This window comes from Oncorhynchus keta, chromosome 10 (genome assembly GCF_023373465.1).
Source record: "Oncorhynchus keta strain PuntledgeMale-10-30-2019 chromosome 10, Oket_V2, whole genome shotgun sequence".
Classification (NCBI taxonomy): Eukaryota; Metazoa; Chordata; class Actinopteri; order Salmoniformes; family Salmonidae; genus Oncorhynchus; species Oncorhynchus keta.
Window position 1 is genome coordinate 22,045,280 of NC_068430.1, and position 17,841 is coordinate 22,063,120.

At 44.6% G+C, this 17,841-nt stretch overlaps 1 protein-coding gene across 3 annotated transcripts in view; it reads right to left on the minus strand.

The window, feature by feature from the left end:
- LOC118389640 (extracellular sulfatase Sulf-2-like) overlaps positions 1-12,223 on the minus strand; it is a 79,302-nt gene extending 67,079 nt beyond the window's left edge. For 2 of the 3 annotated variants that reach the window (XM_052526684.1, XM_052526683.1), the window contains exon 1: positions 11,706-12,222. The gene's annotated coding sequence lies outside the window, so the exon portion shown is untranslated. Of the gene's footprint in view, positions 1-11,705 lie in introns of all 3 variants that reach the window. The other variant, XM_052526685.1, reaches the window with a different exon arrangement.
- Between the last annotated feature and the right edge of the window lie 5,618 nt (positions 12,224-17,841).

Sequence of the window (17,841 nt, forward strand, 5' to 3'; positions counted from 1 at the left end):
CTGGCCATGCTGCTGCTCCAGTTTCAACTGACCTGAGCCCTAGGACCATGCCCCAGGACTACCTGACATGATGACTCCTTGCTGTCCCCAGTCCACCTGGCCATGCTGCTGCTCCAGTTTCAACTGTTCTGCCTTACTATTATTCGACCATGCTGGTCATTTATGAACATTTGAACATCTTGGCCATGTTCTGTTATAATCTCCACCCGGCACAGCCAGAAGAGCCATATGAAGAGGACTAGGTGGCCACCTCACATAGCCTGGTTCCGTTCTTCTAGGTTTCATTTGAACCTAGGTTTTGGCCTTTCTAGGGAGTTTTTCCTAGCCACCGTGCTTCTACACCTGCATTGCTTGCTGTTTGGGGTTTTAGGCTGGGTTTCTGTACAGCACTTTGAGATATCAGCTGATGTACGAAGGGCTATATAAATAAATACATTTGATTTGATTTGATTTGGCTGAGGCGTAAATAGGGTTGCAAAATTCAGGGAACTTTCAACAAATTCCCTGGTTTTCCAGAAATCCTGGGTGGTGGATTCATCTTTCTGTCCCCTGATCAGCCCACCTTGACCAAAGCAGTTCAATTACAGGTCACTGAGGCCCTAATGTACCAAGCACTGAACCGCTAATCCCCATGCTTTATTGGAGTGAGAAAATCCAATTCCAGAGATCTGTAATTCCATAAACCTTATTAGGTACCACAGTAGCTGTTCTATCTCTGGGGACCAGGGATTGAGTGGAGAGGAAGGAACAGGGAAGGAGAGGAGAGGCTAGCTCTAGGGCAGGGACCCTCTCAACACTGGAAGACAAAAAGGAAAGAAGGGGGGATTGGAAGAAATGGAATTGAATGATGAACACAGAAACGGAAGAAAAGAGAGTCAGAATGATCAAGACAGATCCATAGCCAGGGGTTGCAATCTTGTTACTCCTACAAGAATGCTTCCAAATAGATATGCAGAAGTGTTGAAGCATAAGCTGTCTATCTAAATGATGAACCACAGAATCTTTACAAGAACACATTAATCATTTAGCTCTCTTTCTGTAGTCATAATAACATGGAGTTGTAGATGAGGACTCTGTCAATTATGAAAACCTTCACATGGTATGTTACAGTATTTTCAAGCAGCAAAAGAAAAGTTGAAGTAATTTTAAAAGATGAGAGAACATGAGGAACTCATTGCCTCGTCAGAAACATCAATCACTGTCCACATATGATTGGCTTCCTTCTCTTCTCCCTGTTGCTCACCATGGCGCCTTTAATGTTTGTTCCCATTCCACCACTGCACCACTACTGTAGTCATTTAATCAGAGCATTGATGGGCAACTTAGCACCACTATTACCTAAGACCTGTCTTCCATTGTTGTTCCTCCCTGTTGTCCAGGAGGGAGGAGAGAAGGAGGGAGGGAGGGTGTGTTTGTTTGCTCCTGCTGTCCTAATGGGGAACATGGGAAATGCCTCAGAAGGGGATGGTGACCGATGCAGAAATGTTTTTGTTGAAAAGGGGATGGCAGGGATGCAGAGGGTAAGATGACGATGGTCATGATAATAATTGTTATAATGATAAGGATGCTTGTGACCTCAACCAAAGCATCTTAGACTGAAGGGTATGAGTACTTAAAGATTTCTGCTCTTGAAAATATGAGTGAAACTACAAAGTTTATTTGAAAAGTAATTCAACACCATGACAGACAAAATTGAGCAGAGGACGACACAAAACCAGTGATCTATTTGAAATCGAAGGTTGAATCTTACTGACAACACTGGTGTTAGATATGTCCAGTGTAAGAGCCCAGTGTTCATTTATCTCCAGTGATGCAGGACTCTTAAGTCTCCACTCTGGGGCTGACTGGTTGGCTGTAATTAAATTTCTCTGCAGGACACAGACACTGCAGCATTGCTCACATAGATGGCAGATTGGAATCACACCGCACAAGCCTCCACACAAACAGCACACATACACACATATAGAAACAGTCTTCTCTCGGGACATCAGTTCATCAGAAAAGTGACACTTCAAACCCTAATTAAAGAGGCCCTCTCAGCCACTATCATTAAAGAGTAGAGCTGCAGGCTGAGATTAAAACAGTGATCTTCAGATATCTTATCATTACAGGGCCTAGCACACAATATCTCATACATACTGATGAACAGGGAACTCAGAGGAACAGGAGCACTAGATACAGGGCTAGTTACAGGCCTCACTCATTGAATAGAGACAGTCACCATCATCCAAATCATCCTCCAATGTTAATCATGCTCTTTACATCTCAGTCTTTCAGCATCATTTTGTCTCCTCTTTCAACCTTTAGCTTTGTCTATAATTGGCCAAAACAGCCTAATAAAGAGTGGAGGTGAAGTGAGCAGCCACACTAGAAGCATGTCACCTTGAGTGTTATCACTGTCACTGATATCTGTCTCCTGTCACTCCTGTGGGCTTGCTCTGTAGTTAGTGTGTAATGGCCTGCCAATGTGTCTTCCCCTATCTGGGAGACACCAGACGTGTCCTGTACTCAAGTCAACAACTGTCAATACTACAGTCTCTACATGCAGTATCTACAGTATATAACATTCTACACTCATGCGTGTTTGCATAGCTTTGAACCAAACTCTCTCCAAGCACATGTAAGCACATTCCCTCTTAAACTCAGACGACACATGCAACCTTTTTTTGTATTCCCACTGAGCCACAGCAGACAGCCTCTCAACAGGTCTCAAAGTTAAGCCTAGAGCTGAGAGTGTGTGTGAGGACAAAGACAGAAAGAGCATACAAGGTATAATGTGTGTTTGTGTGTGTGCACGCGCGCGTGTGTGTGTGTGTGTGTGTGTGTGTGTGTGTGTGTGTGTGTGTGTGTGTGTGTGTGTGTGTGTGTGTGTGTGTGTGTGTGTGTGTGTGTGTGTGTGTGTGTGTGTGTGTGTGTGTGTGTGTGTGTGTGTGTGTGTGTGTGTGTGTGTGTGTGTGTGTGTGTGTGTGTGTGTGTGTGTGTGTGTGTGTGTGTGTGTGTGAACCATCGTAATGCCAGGGGGCTAGCTGACAGGTTGACTAAACAGGAGCAGCCTCCTCCAGTCCACCGTCTAGCAGAGAAAAGAGGCCAGTTGAGCTGGGGGCTGGCTCCAGCCTCCAGCAGCAGAATACTCAGTAAATAATGAATGTCTTAACTACAGATCTCTGCCACCTCTAACAAACAGCTCTCCATCCCTCCAGTCAGTAGCAGCAGCTACCCATCCAGGCAGCCAAACCAGTCTCAGTCATTAATATTTCAGCCTCAATTCTACTCTCTATCTCAGCACTCAGAGAGCACTCACTACCGCCTGATCCTTTTGACCCATAAAGACACAGACAAAACACTGATGTGAACATCTAAACTAGTCCAGCCTAGTCTGGGACATGACAAGAGAGCTGTTTCTTCTCTGTAGTGTATCTATTTTTGAAATAACAATTGTTGTGCATGTACATTCAACAAAGAACATATTTCCATGTTCTTTAACAATGGCGTTATACTGTATACACCTGATATAAACACAAGATTAAATAATACAGTATTTTCTCATATATTATGACAATGCGAAGACCAAAAGGAAAACCAAAATAATGTGAAATATCAGAGAGAGGACCTAACCAATACGGTAACCCAAAAGAACAGAAACCACATCAATAACACATATGAGTGGAGACAGTGTGAGCAGAAAAATGCTCTACAAGATGGAAGAATCTCTTAACTCCTTTCTTGATAAACCTAGGGGGAAATCGTAAACTTTCGGAATAATCTGTAAAAATCAGTGCCCTGTTAATAGGCACAGTATTGGCATCTCAAGTCGCCCACTAACATGATACAGTGACTTACTGTAATAATGCTTATTATAAAGCTACATGCCTAATGGGCTGTGCTGAGACAATGATGTATCAGTGACCCAAGCCCTGATCAGATAATCCCTACCATCGTGTCGCTGAGTTGTCGTAGTGCTGCTGCAAATATACATTGTCCCAGGGGCGTTGGCAGTCATAATGTAAGTAACCTAATTTATGTCCCTCTAACTCCTCTGAATGCGTCTGTCAATCCTAAAGCTGTTGTATACATTAATCATACGCCTATGAATCTGAGTAATGCTGTTAGCACTGAGGCGGTTTTCCGTAGTAGGATATCCACTGTGTGAAGCTCACCATGCACATCAGCTCAAATGTAAATATCACTGTCATGTCTACCTCTCATAAGCCTCCCATTAAAGCAATAAAGCACACCAGAAAAGTTCTAAAAATAGACGACATTAACATATGTAGTCTAAGAAATAAGGTTCATGAAATCGATAACATTCTAGTAACAGATAACATTCATATATATTCATTATCTCTGAAACTCACTTAGATAATTAATAACTTTGATGATACAGTGCTAGCAATACATGGTTTCAACATCTTCAGAAGAGACAGGAATACCAATGGTGGTGTTTACATATATATCCAGAGTCATATTCCTGTAAAGCTTAGTGAGGATATCATGTCAAACGCTGAAGTAATATGGCTACAGTTTTATCTGCCTCACCTAAAGCACATTCTTGTGGGAAGCTGCTACAGAATGCTAATTGTAAGTATTTGGACAATAATATATGTGATATCAACAGAGAAGTATATTTTCTGGGTGACCTTAAATACTGACTGGCTTTTATCAAGCTGCCCACTCAAGAAAAAGCTTCAAACTGTAACTAGCGCCTACAACCTGGTTCAGGTTATCAGTCAACCTACCATGTATTGATCACATATTTACTAATGCTGTAGAAATCTGCTATAAAGCAGTATTCAAATCCATCAGATGTAGCAATCATAATATAGTAGCCATATCTAGGAAAACCAAAGTTCAAAAGGCTGGGTGTCACGTCCTGACCTTAGTTCCTTTTGTATGTTTCTAATAAATTATGACGGACACTTACCATGCTGCATATTGGTCCGATCCTTCTTACTCTTCCTCAGAAGAAGAGGAGATTCGTTACAGAACCACCCACCACAAACGGACCAGGCAGCGTGGTAACCAGGAGCAGAGGGTTCTGTACTCCTGGACATGGGAGGAGATTTTGGACGGTAGGGGACCCTGGGCACAGGTTGGGGAATATCGCCGCCCCCGGGAAGAGCTTGAGGCAGCCAAAGCCGAGCGGCGGCATTATGAGGAGTTAGCACGGCAGCGCAACAGGGATGAGAGGCAGCCCCTAAACTTTCTTGGGGAGGGGCACACGGGGAGTGTGGCTAAGTCAGGTAGGAGACCTGAGCCAACTCCCCGTGCTTACCGTGGCGAGAGGTGGACCGGGCAGGCATCGTGTTATGCCGTGAGGCGCACGGTGTCCCCAGTGCGCAGGCATAGCCCGGTGCGCTACATCGCAGCTCCTCATATCGGCCAGGCTAGAGTGGGCATCGAGCCAGGAGAAATGAGGCCGGCTCAGCACATTTGGTCTCCAGTGCGTCTCCTCGGCCCAGGGTATATGGCACCAGCCCTACGCACGGTGTCCCCGGTTCGCCAGCACAGCCCAGTGCGGTCTGTTCCACCCAGCCGCACCTGCCGGGCTACGGTATCCAGCCAGGACAGGTTGTGCAGTCTCGGTGCTCGAGACCTCCAGTGCACCTCCACGGTCCGGTCCATCCGGTGCCTCCTCCACGCACCAGGCCTCCTGTGGCAACCCCACACACCAGGCTGTCTCTCCGTCTCCTCCCTCCAGGTGCTCCCTCCTGTCCAGCGCTTCCAGGGTCTCCCTCCTGTCCAGCGCTGCCAGAGTCTCCCTCCTGTCCAGCACTGCCAGAGTCTCCCTCCTGTCCAGCGCTGCCAGAGCCGCCCGTCAGTCAGGAGCTGCCAGAGCCGCCCGTCAGTCAGGAGCTGCCAGACGTGCCCTTCACTCCGGCACCGCCGGAATTGCCCTTCACTTCGGTGCTGCAGGCGTCGCCCTTCACTCCGGCGCTGCTGGAGTCACCATTCACGCCGGAGCCGCCGGAGTCTCCCGCCTGTCCGGCGTTGCCGGAATCTCCCGTCTATTCGCAGCCCGCTGTAAGGGTCCCGAGTCCGAGGTCGGCTCCAAAGGTGCCACTTAAGTGGGCCAAGACTATGGTGGAGTGGGGTCCACGTCCTGCGCCAGAGCCACCACCGAGGACAGATGCCCACCCAGACCCTCCCCTATGGGGTTAGGTTTTGCGGCCGGAGTCCGCACCTTTTGGGGGGGAGTGGGGATACTGTCACGTCCTGACCTTAGTTCCTTTTGTATGTTTCTATTTTACGTTGGTCAGGGCGTGAGTTGGGGTGGGCATTCAATGTTTTTGTTCCATGTTTGGCATTTCTATGTGTTTGGCCTGGTATGGTTCCCAATCAGAGGCAGCTGTCAATCGTTGAGAACCATACTTAGGTAGTCTGTTTTCCCACTCTTGTTTGTGGGTGGTTGTTTTCTGTTTAGTGTATGTCACCTTACAGAACTGTTTCGTTTCTTCCATTTCACTTTATTATTTTGTTTTGTGCGTTCAGTCAATAAATTATGACGGACATTTACCACGCTGCATATTGGTCCGATCCTTCTTACTCTTCCTCAGACGAGATTCGTTACACTGGGCCTAATATAAACTCAGCAAAAAATAAACGTCCTCTCACTGTCAACTGCATTTATTTAACTTAACATGTGTAAATATTTGTATGAACATAACAAGATTCAACAACTGAGACATAAACTGAACATGTTCGACAGACATGTGACTAACAGAAATGGAATAATATCTCCCTGAACAAAGGGGGGTCAAAATAAAAATGAACAGTCAGTATCTGGTGCATTAAGTACTGCAGTGCATCTCCTCCTCATGGACTGCACCAGATTGTTTGCTGTGAGATGTTACCCCACACCTCCACCAAGGCACCTGCAAGTTCACAGACATTTCTGGGGGGGAATGGCCCTAGCCCTCACCCTCCGATCCAACAGGGCCCAGACGTGCTCAGTGGGATTGAGATCCGGGCTCTTCGCTGGACATGGCAGAACACTGACATTCCTGTCTTGTAGGAAATCACGCACTGAATGAGCAGTATGGCTGGTGGCATTGTCATGCTGGAGGGTCATGTCAGAATGATCCTGCAGGAAGGGTACCACATGAGGGACGAGGATATCCCTGTAACACACAGAGTTGAGATTGCCTGCAATGACAACAAGCTCAGTCCGATGATGCTGTGACACACCGCCCCAGACCACGACGGACCCTCCAGCTCTAAATCGATCCTGCTCCAAAGTACAGGCCTCGGTGTAACACTCATTCCTTAAATGCCTCATTCCTATGATAAACTCGAATCCAACCATCACCCCTGGTGTGACAAAACCGTGACTCGTCAGTGAAGAGGACTTTTTGCCAGTCCTGTCTGATCCAGAAACGATGGGTTTGTGCCAATGATTCTTATGTTGAAGATGTAAATAATATTTGCTGGTCTGTGATGTGTAATGAGGAGCAACCAGACACTGCACTTGACACATTTATGAAATTGCTTATTCCAGTTACCAATAAGCAAGCACTATTAAGAGAATGACTGTAAAAACTGTTAAATCCCCATGGATTGATGAGGAATTTAAAAATTGTGTAGTTGAGAGGGATGAAGATGAATGGCAAATAAGTCTGGCTGCACAGCCGATTGTCAAATGTTCTGCAAATTGAGAAATCATGTTACTCAACTTAACAAAAAGAAGAAACTGTACTGTGAAACAAAGATACATTATTTAAAGAATGATGATAAAAAAAGCTTTGGAGCACTTAAATTAAATTTTGGGCAAAAGGCAAAACTCAGCTCCATCATTCATTGAATCAGATGGCATCACAAAACGACTTTAATTTTTTTCATTTGCAAGATTAGCAAATTTAGGCATGCCAACAGCATGACATGCCAACAACAAATTCTGAACCAACACATCCATGCATAACTGACCAAATTATGAAAGACAAACGTTGTCATTTTGAATTCTGTAAAGTGAGTGTGGTAGAGGTGAAACAATTATTGGTGTCTATCAACAATGACCAGCCACCTGAATCTGAACATTTGGATGGAAAATTACTGAGGATGATAGCGGACGATATTGCCACTCTTATTTGCCATCTCTTCAATCTAAGTGTACAGGAAAGTGTGTGTCCTCAGGCCTGGAGGGAAGCAAAGTCATTCCACTACCCAAGAATAGCAAAGCACTCATTACTGGCTCAAACAGCCGACCAATAAGCCTGTTACCAACCCTTAGTAAACTTTTGCATATACAATGCAATTTCACTGTAAACAAATTAACAACAGATTTTCAACACGATTATAGGGAAGGGCATTCAATGTGTAAGGCACTTACACAAATGACTGATGATTGGCTGAGAGGTATTTATAATAAAAAGATTGTGAGAGCTGTTTTGTTAGACTTAAGTGCAATAATAATAATCTGCTGCTGGAAAAACGTACAGTACCAGTCAAAAGTTTGGAAACACCTCATTCAAGTTCAAGTTTTTCTTTATTTTTTTTAAACCTTTTTCTACATTGTTTTAATAGTGAAGACATCAAAATGGTGAAATAACACATGGAATCATGTAGTAACCAAAAAAGTGTTCATCAAATTAAAATATATTTCATATTTGAAATTCTTCAAAGTAGCCACCCTTTGCCTTGATGACAGTTTTGCACACTCTTGGCATTCTCTCAACCAGCTTGAAAGAGTTCCCACATATGCTGAGCACTTGTTGGCTGCTTATCCTTCACTCTGCAGTCCAACTCATCGCAAACCATCTCAATTGGGTTGAGGTTGGGTGATTGTGGAGAACAGTTAATCTGATCCAGCACTCCATCACTCTCCTTCTTGTTCAAATAGCCCTTACACAGACTGGAGGTGTGTTGGGTCATTGTTCTGTTGAAAAACAAATGATAGTCCCACTAAGTGCAAACCAGATGGGATGGCGTATCGCTGCAGAATGCTGTGGTAGCCATGCTGATTAAGTGTGAATTCTAAATAAATCGCCTACAGTGTCACCAGCAAAGCACCCCAACACAATCACACCTCCTCCTCCATGCTTCACGGTGGAAACAATAAATCCGTTCACCTACTCTGCGTCTCACCAAGACATGGTGGTTGGAACAAAAATCTCAAATTTGGTCTCATAAGACCAAAGGACAGATTTCCACTTGTCCATTGCTCGTGTTTCTTGGCCTAAGCAAGTCTCTTCTTCTTAATGGTGTCCTTTAGTAGTGGTTTCTTTGCAGAAATTAGTCCATGGAGGCCTGATTCACACAGTCTCCTCTGAACAGTTGATGTTGAGATTTCTGTTACTTGAACTCTGTGAAGCATCTATTTGGGCTGTAATTTCTGAGGCTGGTAACTCTAATGAACTTATCCTCTGCAGCAGAGGTAACTCTGCCTCCTCCCTAAATATGTTTTATTCACTGCCCTTGCACACTCCACCAATCCGGATGTCCTAGCCGTGTCTGAATCCTGGCTTAGGAAGACCACCAAAAATCTTGAAATTTCCATTCCTAACTATAACATTTTCCAACAAGATAGAACTGCCAAAGGGGGCGGTGTTGGAATTTACTGCAAAGATAACCTGCAGAGTTCTGTCTTACTATCCAGGTCTGTACCTAAACAATTTGAGCTTCTACTTCTAAAAATGAACCTTTCCAGAAACAAGGCTCTCACCGCTGCCCCCAGCTGTGGCTATCTAAAGCACATTGGAGGGACAGACTTTCCTCCGTCGCGTCATCCCTCTAAGGCCTTTCTGTTAGCCTGCTAGCCCCGTGCCGCTAGCTGCTTGAAGCTACGCACTGGACTTGTATGAACACCCGGCTACGCATGCCTTTCCCTAACGTCACCATGCCGTGTCGATTGCTGTTCTGGTTTGTAACTATTGTTTTAGTTCACTGTAAAGCCTCCAGCACTGCTCAACACGCCTCAGCTAACAATTTAGTTCCACCTCCCACACACGCAGTGATATTACCTGGTTTAAATGCTATTTCTAGAGACAATATCTCTTTCATTATCACTATATGCACAGGTTTACCCCACTGTATTCACATCCTACCATACCTCTGTCTGTACATTATGCACTATTCTACCGCGCCCAGAAACCTGCTCCTTTTACGCTCTGTTCCGAACGTACGAACGCACCTGTTACTTGAACTCTGTGAAGCATCTATTTGGGCTGTAATTTCTGAGGCTGGTAACTCTAATGAACTTATCCTCTGCAGCAGAGGTAACTCTGGGTGGCGGTCCTTTCCTGTGGCGGTCCCCAAGAGAGCCAGTTTCATAATAGCGCTTGATAGTTTTAGCGACTGCACTTGAAGAAGCATTCAGGTTCTTGACATTTTCCGTATTAACTGACCTTCATGTCTTAAAGTAATCATGGACTGTCGTTTCTCTTTGTTTGAGTTGTTCTTGCAATAATATTGACTTTGTCTTTTACCAAATAGGGCTATCTTCTGTATACCACCCCTAACTTGTCACAACACAACTCAAACGCATTAAGAAGGACAGAAATTCCACAAATTAACTTTTAACAAGGCACACCTGTTAATTGAAATGCATTCCAGGTAATTACCTCATGAAGCTGGTTGGGAGAATGCCAAGAGTGTGCAAAGCTGTCATCAAAGCAAAGGGTTGCTACTTTGAAGAATCTCAAATTGAAAACAAATTTTGATTTGTTTAACACTGTTTTGGTTCCTACTGTTTTGGTTCCCATATGTGTTATTTTATAGTTTTGATGTCTTCACTATTATTCTACAATGTAGAAAATAGTAAAATAAAGAAAACCCTTGGAATGAGTAGGTGTGTCCAAACTTTTGACTGGTACTGTATGTGTTATGGCTTTACATCCACAGCTATATTGTGGATCAAGAGTTACCTGTCTAACAGACCACAGAGGGTGTTATTAAATGGACTCCTCTCCAACATAATCCAGGTAGTCAAGAATTCCCCAGGGCAGCTGTCTAGGTTTATTACTTTAAAAATTCTTTACTAATGACCTGCCACTGGCTCTGAGTAAAGCCAGTGTGTTTATGTATGCTGATGGATCAACACTACACACGTCAACTACCACAGCAAGTGAAATCACTGCAACACTTTAACAAAGAGCTGCAGTCAGTTTCAGAATGGTTGGCAAGAAACAAGTTAGTCCTTATATTTCTAATACTAAAAACATTGTATTTGGAACAAATATTTCACTAAACCCTAAACCTCAACTAAATCATGTAATTAATAACGTGGAAATTGAGCAAGTTGAGGAGACCCTTGAATTGTAAACTGTCAAGGCCAAAACATATTGATACAACAGGAGCTAAGATGGGGAGAGGTCTGTTCATAATTCTGTTCATAATTTCTTAACAGGCCCTAGTTCTGTTGCACCTGGACTACTGTCCCGTTGTGTGGTCAGGTGCCACAAAAAGGGGCTTAGGAAAATTGCAATTGGCCCAGAACAGGGCAGCACGGCTGGCCATTAAATGTACACAGAAATCTAACAATAATAATATGCATGTCAATCTCTCCTGGCTCAAATTCCACAACAGCCCAATGCAAAGTCAGATACTTTGTGAAGGAGTTCAGTGCCACCTGCTTGTGAGTATTCCGTCCTCCTCCAATAAGCAGAGGAGATAATGATGATGATGATGGTGGTGGTGACAGTAAACCTCATGGAGGCGAGTCCAATAGAGAAGAGCAGTGAAGTGTAAAGTAGAGCAAAGCTACAGTACTATACCTCCCAGCTGTGTTCCTCAGCAGCGATGTCCCTGGTTGGAGCGAGTGAGGCGACACACGTAGGATACACACAAAGCTCTGTCTGTCGGTTTACACACACACCTGCTCTGACCAGTCCTGGACACACTCCTGTCCTGTGCCCTAGTGTCCGCTCTGCTGGCAGTCTGAGAGTCTAACCCCCACATAGCCCGACGTTGAAAGCCTACTGTTATAGATGCACACACAAGTGAAAGGAGGGAGGCGTGGTTTCAGATGAGATAGATAAAAGAGGGAGGGAGAAGGAGAGAAGGTCCCTCAATCTGCAATTCATTTTTCCTCACTCCCCTTTTCACAGCGTCTCTGTCTCCCTTTCCCTCTCTATCACATAATTATCTTGCACTCTTTAACATTCACTCACACACACTCCTGAAATGCTCTAGCTCTCTTTTTCTCCAACACACTGAAACTCCCTCTGTTTCTCCATCTCTCTTTCTCCTCGTGGTCCTCACGGTCTCCCCCTCTTTCTCTATCCCCTTCTCTTTTTCTCCCACTCTTTTCTTCATATCTCTTTCTACTTGTCAATTTCACCCTAATTTTCTCCCTGTCTCTTTCTCTCTCTTTCTCTCGCTCGACTCTCATTCATGTGGCTGTGGTGTGTGTGAGTGAATCAGGGCAGATCTAGCCATCTGTTGGAGCCTCTGCGCTTTACCTATTCACACACTCAGAAAGGCAGGGCCAGGGAGAAGAGAGAGAGAAAGGAAGGGGAGGGAACCAGGGATCAATCTTAATGCTGGAGGGCGGGAGAGTAGAGGAGAGGGAGAGGGAGAGTTTGGCATACACACTATATTTATTAGCCTGGCATGGCCATGCCCGTTTAGAGGAACAGCACCAACAACCTGAAGAGAGGAATATGCATTCATGTACAAACGCATGCACACCCACCCAACACCACGCCCACACACCATACACACATGAATGCATACACACACACACACATTCACACAAATAAGCACAAACACACTGTCAGAGTAAAACAGAGCAAAGTTTCCCATACACATCCCTAAATACAGTATCTCCATCGTTATGTAGCCAATGCTTTCATTTTCTTCTTTGTATAGCAGGTTGACATTTATTGTCATTAGTCTTGTCCTGGAGGCAGAACTGAGCAATCACTAACGGCAGGGTCCAAATTGGCTATATTGTAAAAATTCACAAAAAAAACAAAAACAGCAAATCATGAAAATAGCTTTTTGGTCTTCATTTAAGGTTCGGGTTAGTCATTAAGTGTTAGCAGTGTGGTTTGGGTTAAGGTTAAGTTTAAAATCAGATTTTATTACTTTGTAGCTGTGCCAGCTAGTGACCACTCTGCAAAGCTGCCTCCAGAACAAGATTCATGACAAAAAACACTAACCTGCATTTGTTTGTATGTGTTCGATGCAGCAGCAAGTATTTCTCATAAGTGCCAGTGTCACTTCCCATCTCTCCTCAGGAAGGGATGAGATGGGGCTAGAGGAGGAATCCATCACTGTCTTCTGGTCTCCTTGGTGATTAATGCTTCTGTTTATTATTTTCTGCAGGTTATTTAGATGCAGATTATAGATGGAAACCCTCCTCTCCCTCTCCTCCTTTCGCACTCCCCCCTCTTCCTCTCACCCATCCAATCAATAACTCCCTTATCTAGTTCTGTATTTCTATACTGCTCATGGAAATCAGAGAGGGAGATTAATTTTGAGCCACTCACAATCGATTCAATTGTAACGCCTGCAATATTTCATCTATCTGTCAGTTTGTCAGGCAAGCATATTCCCTTGCTGCAAAGATAATATCATGCTGCCTCAAAAACATTAAATTATACTTCTATGTGATGACCTTCCTTACAGCACAGAAGAACCTTGAAATACTGAGTTTTACATTGTTGGTAAATGATCAGCCTTGTCACAATCCTCCTGAACATTGTCTGTCCCAAAGAACAGTCTGAAGCTATTGTCTGATTGACTTAGTAAAGTTTGACACGATTCATAACAACACATACTGTTATAAAAGTATCTTATCTCTGAGTGTATTTCTGACCCAAGTCAAGTTCCTAATATAAACCATATTCCTGTGATCCAGTGAACATAAAATAAGATGGATTAGGATTAGGAGTTCCCCGAGACAAACATGTTTTTCCTGAGCAGAGATGACATGCCAACACATGAGCCCATGACACCACTTTATGATATGATTTATTCATACACTTCAGCTGTGTCATCGTGGCACTGACGTCTGACTGTATTACCACCTAATCTCATCCTCACTCTGACATCCTACTACCCATTGGTCATCTACGTTCCTCGTTTAGGTTTTATGGTGACTGATAGGTGAGAGATTGAAGTTTGTTATTGCAAAAATCCATTTTAGATACTGCTATTGCCTCAGATTTCTGGGAAGATCTATAAGATAATTATTAGTTTGGGTTGAAAACGGCTGACATATTGACAATAGATGAATTAGATAAGTAGCAGACATACTGTGGAAGGTTATGTCATAAAGTCAGTCTAACTCTGCAGGTTTAATGACCTGATGGGTGCTCTTCTCTCATCTACCATGATTGCTGATTCAGATTTTTTTTTGAATTTACTAACACTGTGGATAATGATGCTGTTTTATTAACAAGCTAATTAACTATTAATAAGTGGAAATTGATTCAGTGGTATTTGGACAACTATTCATCTAGAGTAGATGATAAGTATAGATAGATTTAGATTTAGTATTACAAAAGTGTACAATATGCTATGTACATCAAAGTTTCTAAGTGCATTAGAAAACTGTACAGCTACAGGCAGGAAAGAGTCCAGCCTTGAACTCCACAGAGAGCCCAAGCTGTATGCAGTAACCTTGGGAAACTTGTTGTTTTGCCTTACATTTTGTGCTTCAGTGGGCTTCAAGCTGAGAGCCATGTTAGCCCCTTTGGGTGAGGTTGTTGGGCCAGCAAATAAATAAGAAAGAATGATCTTTCCTCTAATACTCCAAACAGACATCTATGTTGCGCCCTGCTAGGCTATTGTCCTTGGCTCGCAGTCCCAGTTACAAATGAATATGTTATTTTGCACAGTGCGCGGCTCACTGATAAAAATATCCCGTGTCAGCTGTGTTTGTTAAGCGGGAGGACTTTGTGCAAATGAGACTGACCCCTCTCTATCTCTGAAAGCACTCCTCTTTCTATTCTCTCTGTTTTTTCGGTTCAAGGGTGAGCTGAGCCCCTCTTACAGTCCTCCCCCAGCCCTCCACTCCTCCCACCCTCTTCAAAAAGAGAAATCCATGGCTGAATACGGGTGTCTATCCATCAGCACGCCCTAGCATTGAGACACCCCTTGATCACCATGACTACTCAGGGAGAGAGTGAGCCATCACAGAGGATGTGAATGGAGGTGCTCTGAATGTGGAGACTCAGCCACAGAGGCTTGAATGGCATTGGGGATGAGTACAGCGTTGCAGAACCCTCAACATAGCTTATAGGCTACTCCTAGTATGCATATAGCCAATAGTAATCTCAAGACATTTGGCTTTAACCCACTATTGGCCCATCACCATACTCCACTGGTCTGACTCATGGCCCTGCATATAAATCACACTATATCAGCCTGTGGCCATTACTGAAAGTGCTACAGAATTCTGAACACACAACACACAGCCACTTGGACTAGCGTCCAGGGTACCATTTGGTACATATTCACCAGTGTGTATGGGGGACTTATGCTAATGGACACATTTAGCTGTTGGGCACGCAATATATTAGTAGTACACCCATTTTCCATGGATGCCATCTGAATGCAAGGCAATGATTTAGCCGAACATCCAAGGGTCATTAGGGCCCCAGTGATGATGAATATCACTTATCATCTTGTCATGTCTAATGTTTTCTCGCCTTATTTATTTGTCCTCACATCACAATCTCCCATTATGACCATAAATAGTTTATGAACAACCATTTATTTCAAGCAATTGGCTCTATGCCCCACAGTACTGTAATAATTAATTAATAAGCGCCCACCTCTCCATATATACATGATCTTCAATGTGGGAGAAAGGAAACAATGGGACAGACAGACAGAGATAGACTGACAGAAAATAAGAGAAAGAGGGAGGTCCTCACCAATGTCCCCTCCTCCATCTCATGTCTGGACTACCATGTCAACAGGAGGAAGTGTTAGCGCAGTCTGGAGCATGGCGACCATGTGTCCACATCAGTATCATCAACAGTTCCTAAAATGACAATGTGAGAGGTCGGTTTTGGAAATCTGAGAAGCGGAAGATTACCTTGAAGAAGGATCACATTTTATTCATCAGTGGCGTAACACAGTATCCTCTCATTACAAAGCTGCTGCACATTAATTAGTACAGGAGGATACATCAGAACAAACACCCTTCCTGTACCCTGTATCCTCCTCACTCCCATCTGTCTGTCAGTGCTGCTGGTAGGAGCAGTGTTCCTTCAGACCGTGGGATCTACAGATCAAAGTGGGGCCCCCTGCAGAGACATGCACTCCAGAGTAAAAGAAGCCTCTGTGGGGAAAGGCATGCACACATCTCTTGCTAATTAACTAAACCCCTTTGACGTCTTACCATTTGCATATATAATATACCACATTTTCTGTAATATCTGCCACACATACTAAGCGGGTGGCGCCTGTAGGTTTGTCTAACAAGGAACCCCATTGTCTTCAATATAAATACTCATGTAATCAGTTTTTAAACAGGCGAGTTCATTACGGAATGTGTCAAGTTGTTCTGTAAATGGAAAGTTCCTGTACATACAGCCATTCACAAACATGTTTAGGCTATACTCAATCCTGCTCCAAATACTCATACAGTTAAGTACACAAACACACACGCAGGCATGCACAGACTCACTCACACACACACACAGGCAGGCAGACACACACGCACACGCACGCAGGCAGACACAGGCAGGCACACACACACACACACACACACACACACACACACACACACACACACACACACACACACACACACACACACACACACACACACACACACACACACACACACACACACACACACACACACACACACACACACACACACACACACACACAGGGTAAAGAGAGAATGCCCTGGAAGAGTTCTGGAGTGGCCATTCCAGAGAAATAGCAGTGTTATGTCCAGGCAGGGTTAGGGAAGCCCAGAATGTCCCCTCAGTGGGAGAGAAAGGCCTGAATTTTAAACCACTGGGCATTTAAAGGCTATGTAGATTAGCAGCCAGTCATGTTTGCTGTCCTCAATAATTAATGTGTTGTTTGTACCAAAAGCGGACCCCACTTCTACTGCTGTCTGCAATCAAACACTCTCTCGCACGCTAGGGTGAGTACCAGGTATGGTGAAAGGCAGGCTCCAGAGATGGCCCAGTACTAGACAGGGTGGAAGGCAGGCTCCAGAGATAGCCCAGTACCAGGCAAGGTGCAAGACAGGCTCCAGAGATGGCCCAGTACTAGACAGGGTGTAAGGCAGGCTCCAGAGAAGGCCCAGTACTAGACAGGGTGTAAGGCAGGCTCCAGAGATAGCCCAGTACCAGGCAGGGTGCAAGACAGGCTCCAGAGATGGCCCAGTACTAGACGGGGTGTAAGGCAGGCTCCAGAGATAGCCCAGTACCAGGCAGGGTGTAAGACAGGCTCCAGAGATGGTTGGGTACGAGGCAACGTATAAGGGAGGCTCCAGAGACTGCCCAATACTAGGCAGGGTGTAAGACAGGCTTCAGAGATGGCCCAGTACTAGGCAAGGTGTGAGGCAGGCTCCAGAGATGGCTAAGTACTTGGCAGGGTGCAAGACAGGTTCCAGAGATGGCCCAGTACTAGACAGGGTGTAAGGCAGGCTCCAGCGATGGCCCAGTACTAGACAGGGTGTAAGACAGGCTCCAAAGATGGTTGAGTACGAGGCAACATATAAGGCAGGCTCCAAGGATGGCCCAGTACTCGACATCATAACAGGCAGGCTCCAGAGATAGCCCAGTACTAGGCAGGGTGTAAGACAGGCTCCAGAGATAGCCCAGTACTAGGCAGGGTGTAAGACAAGACTCCAGAGATGGCCCAGTACTAAACAGGGTGTTAGGCAGGCTCCAGAGAAGAACCAGTACTAGGCAACATATGAGGCAGGCT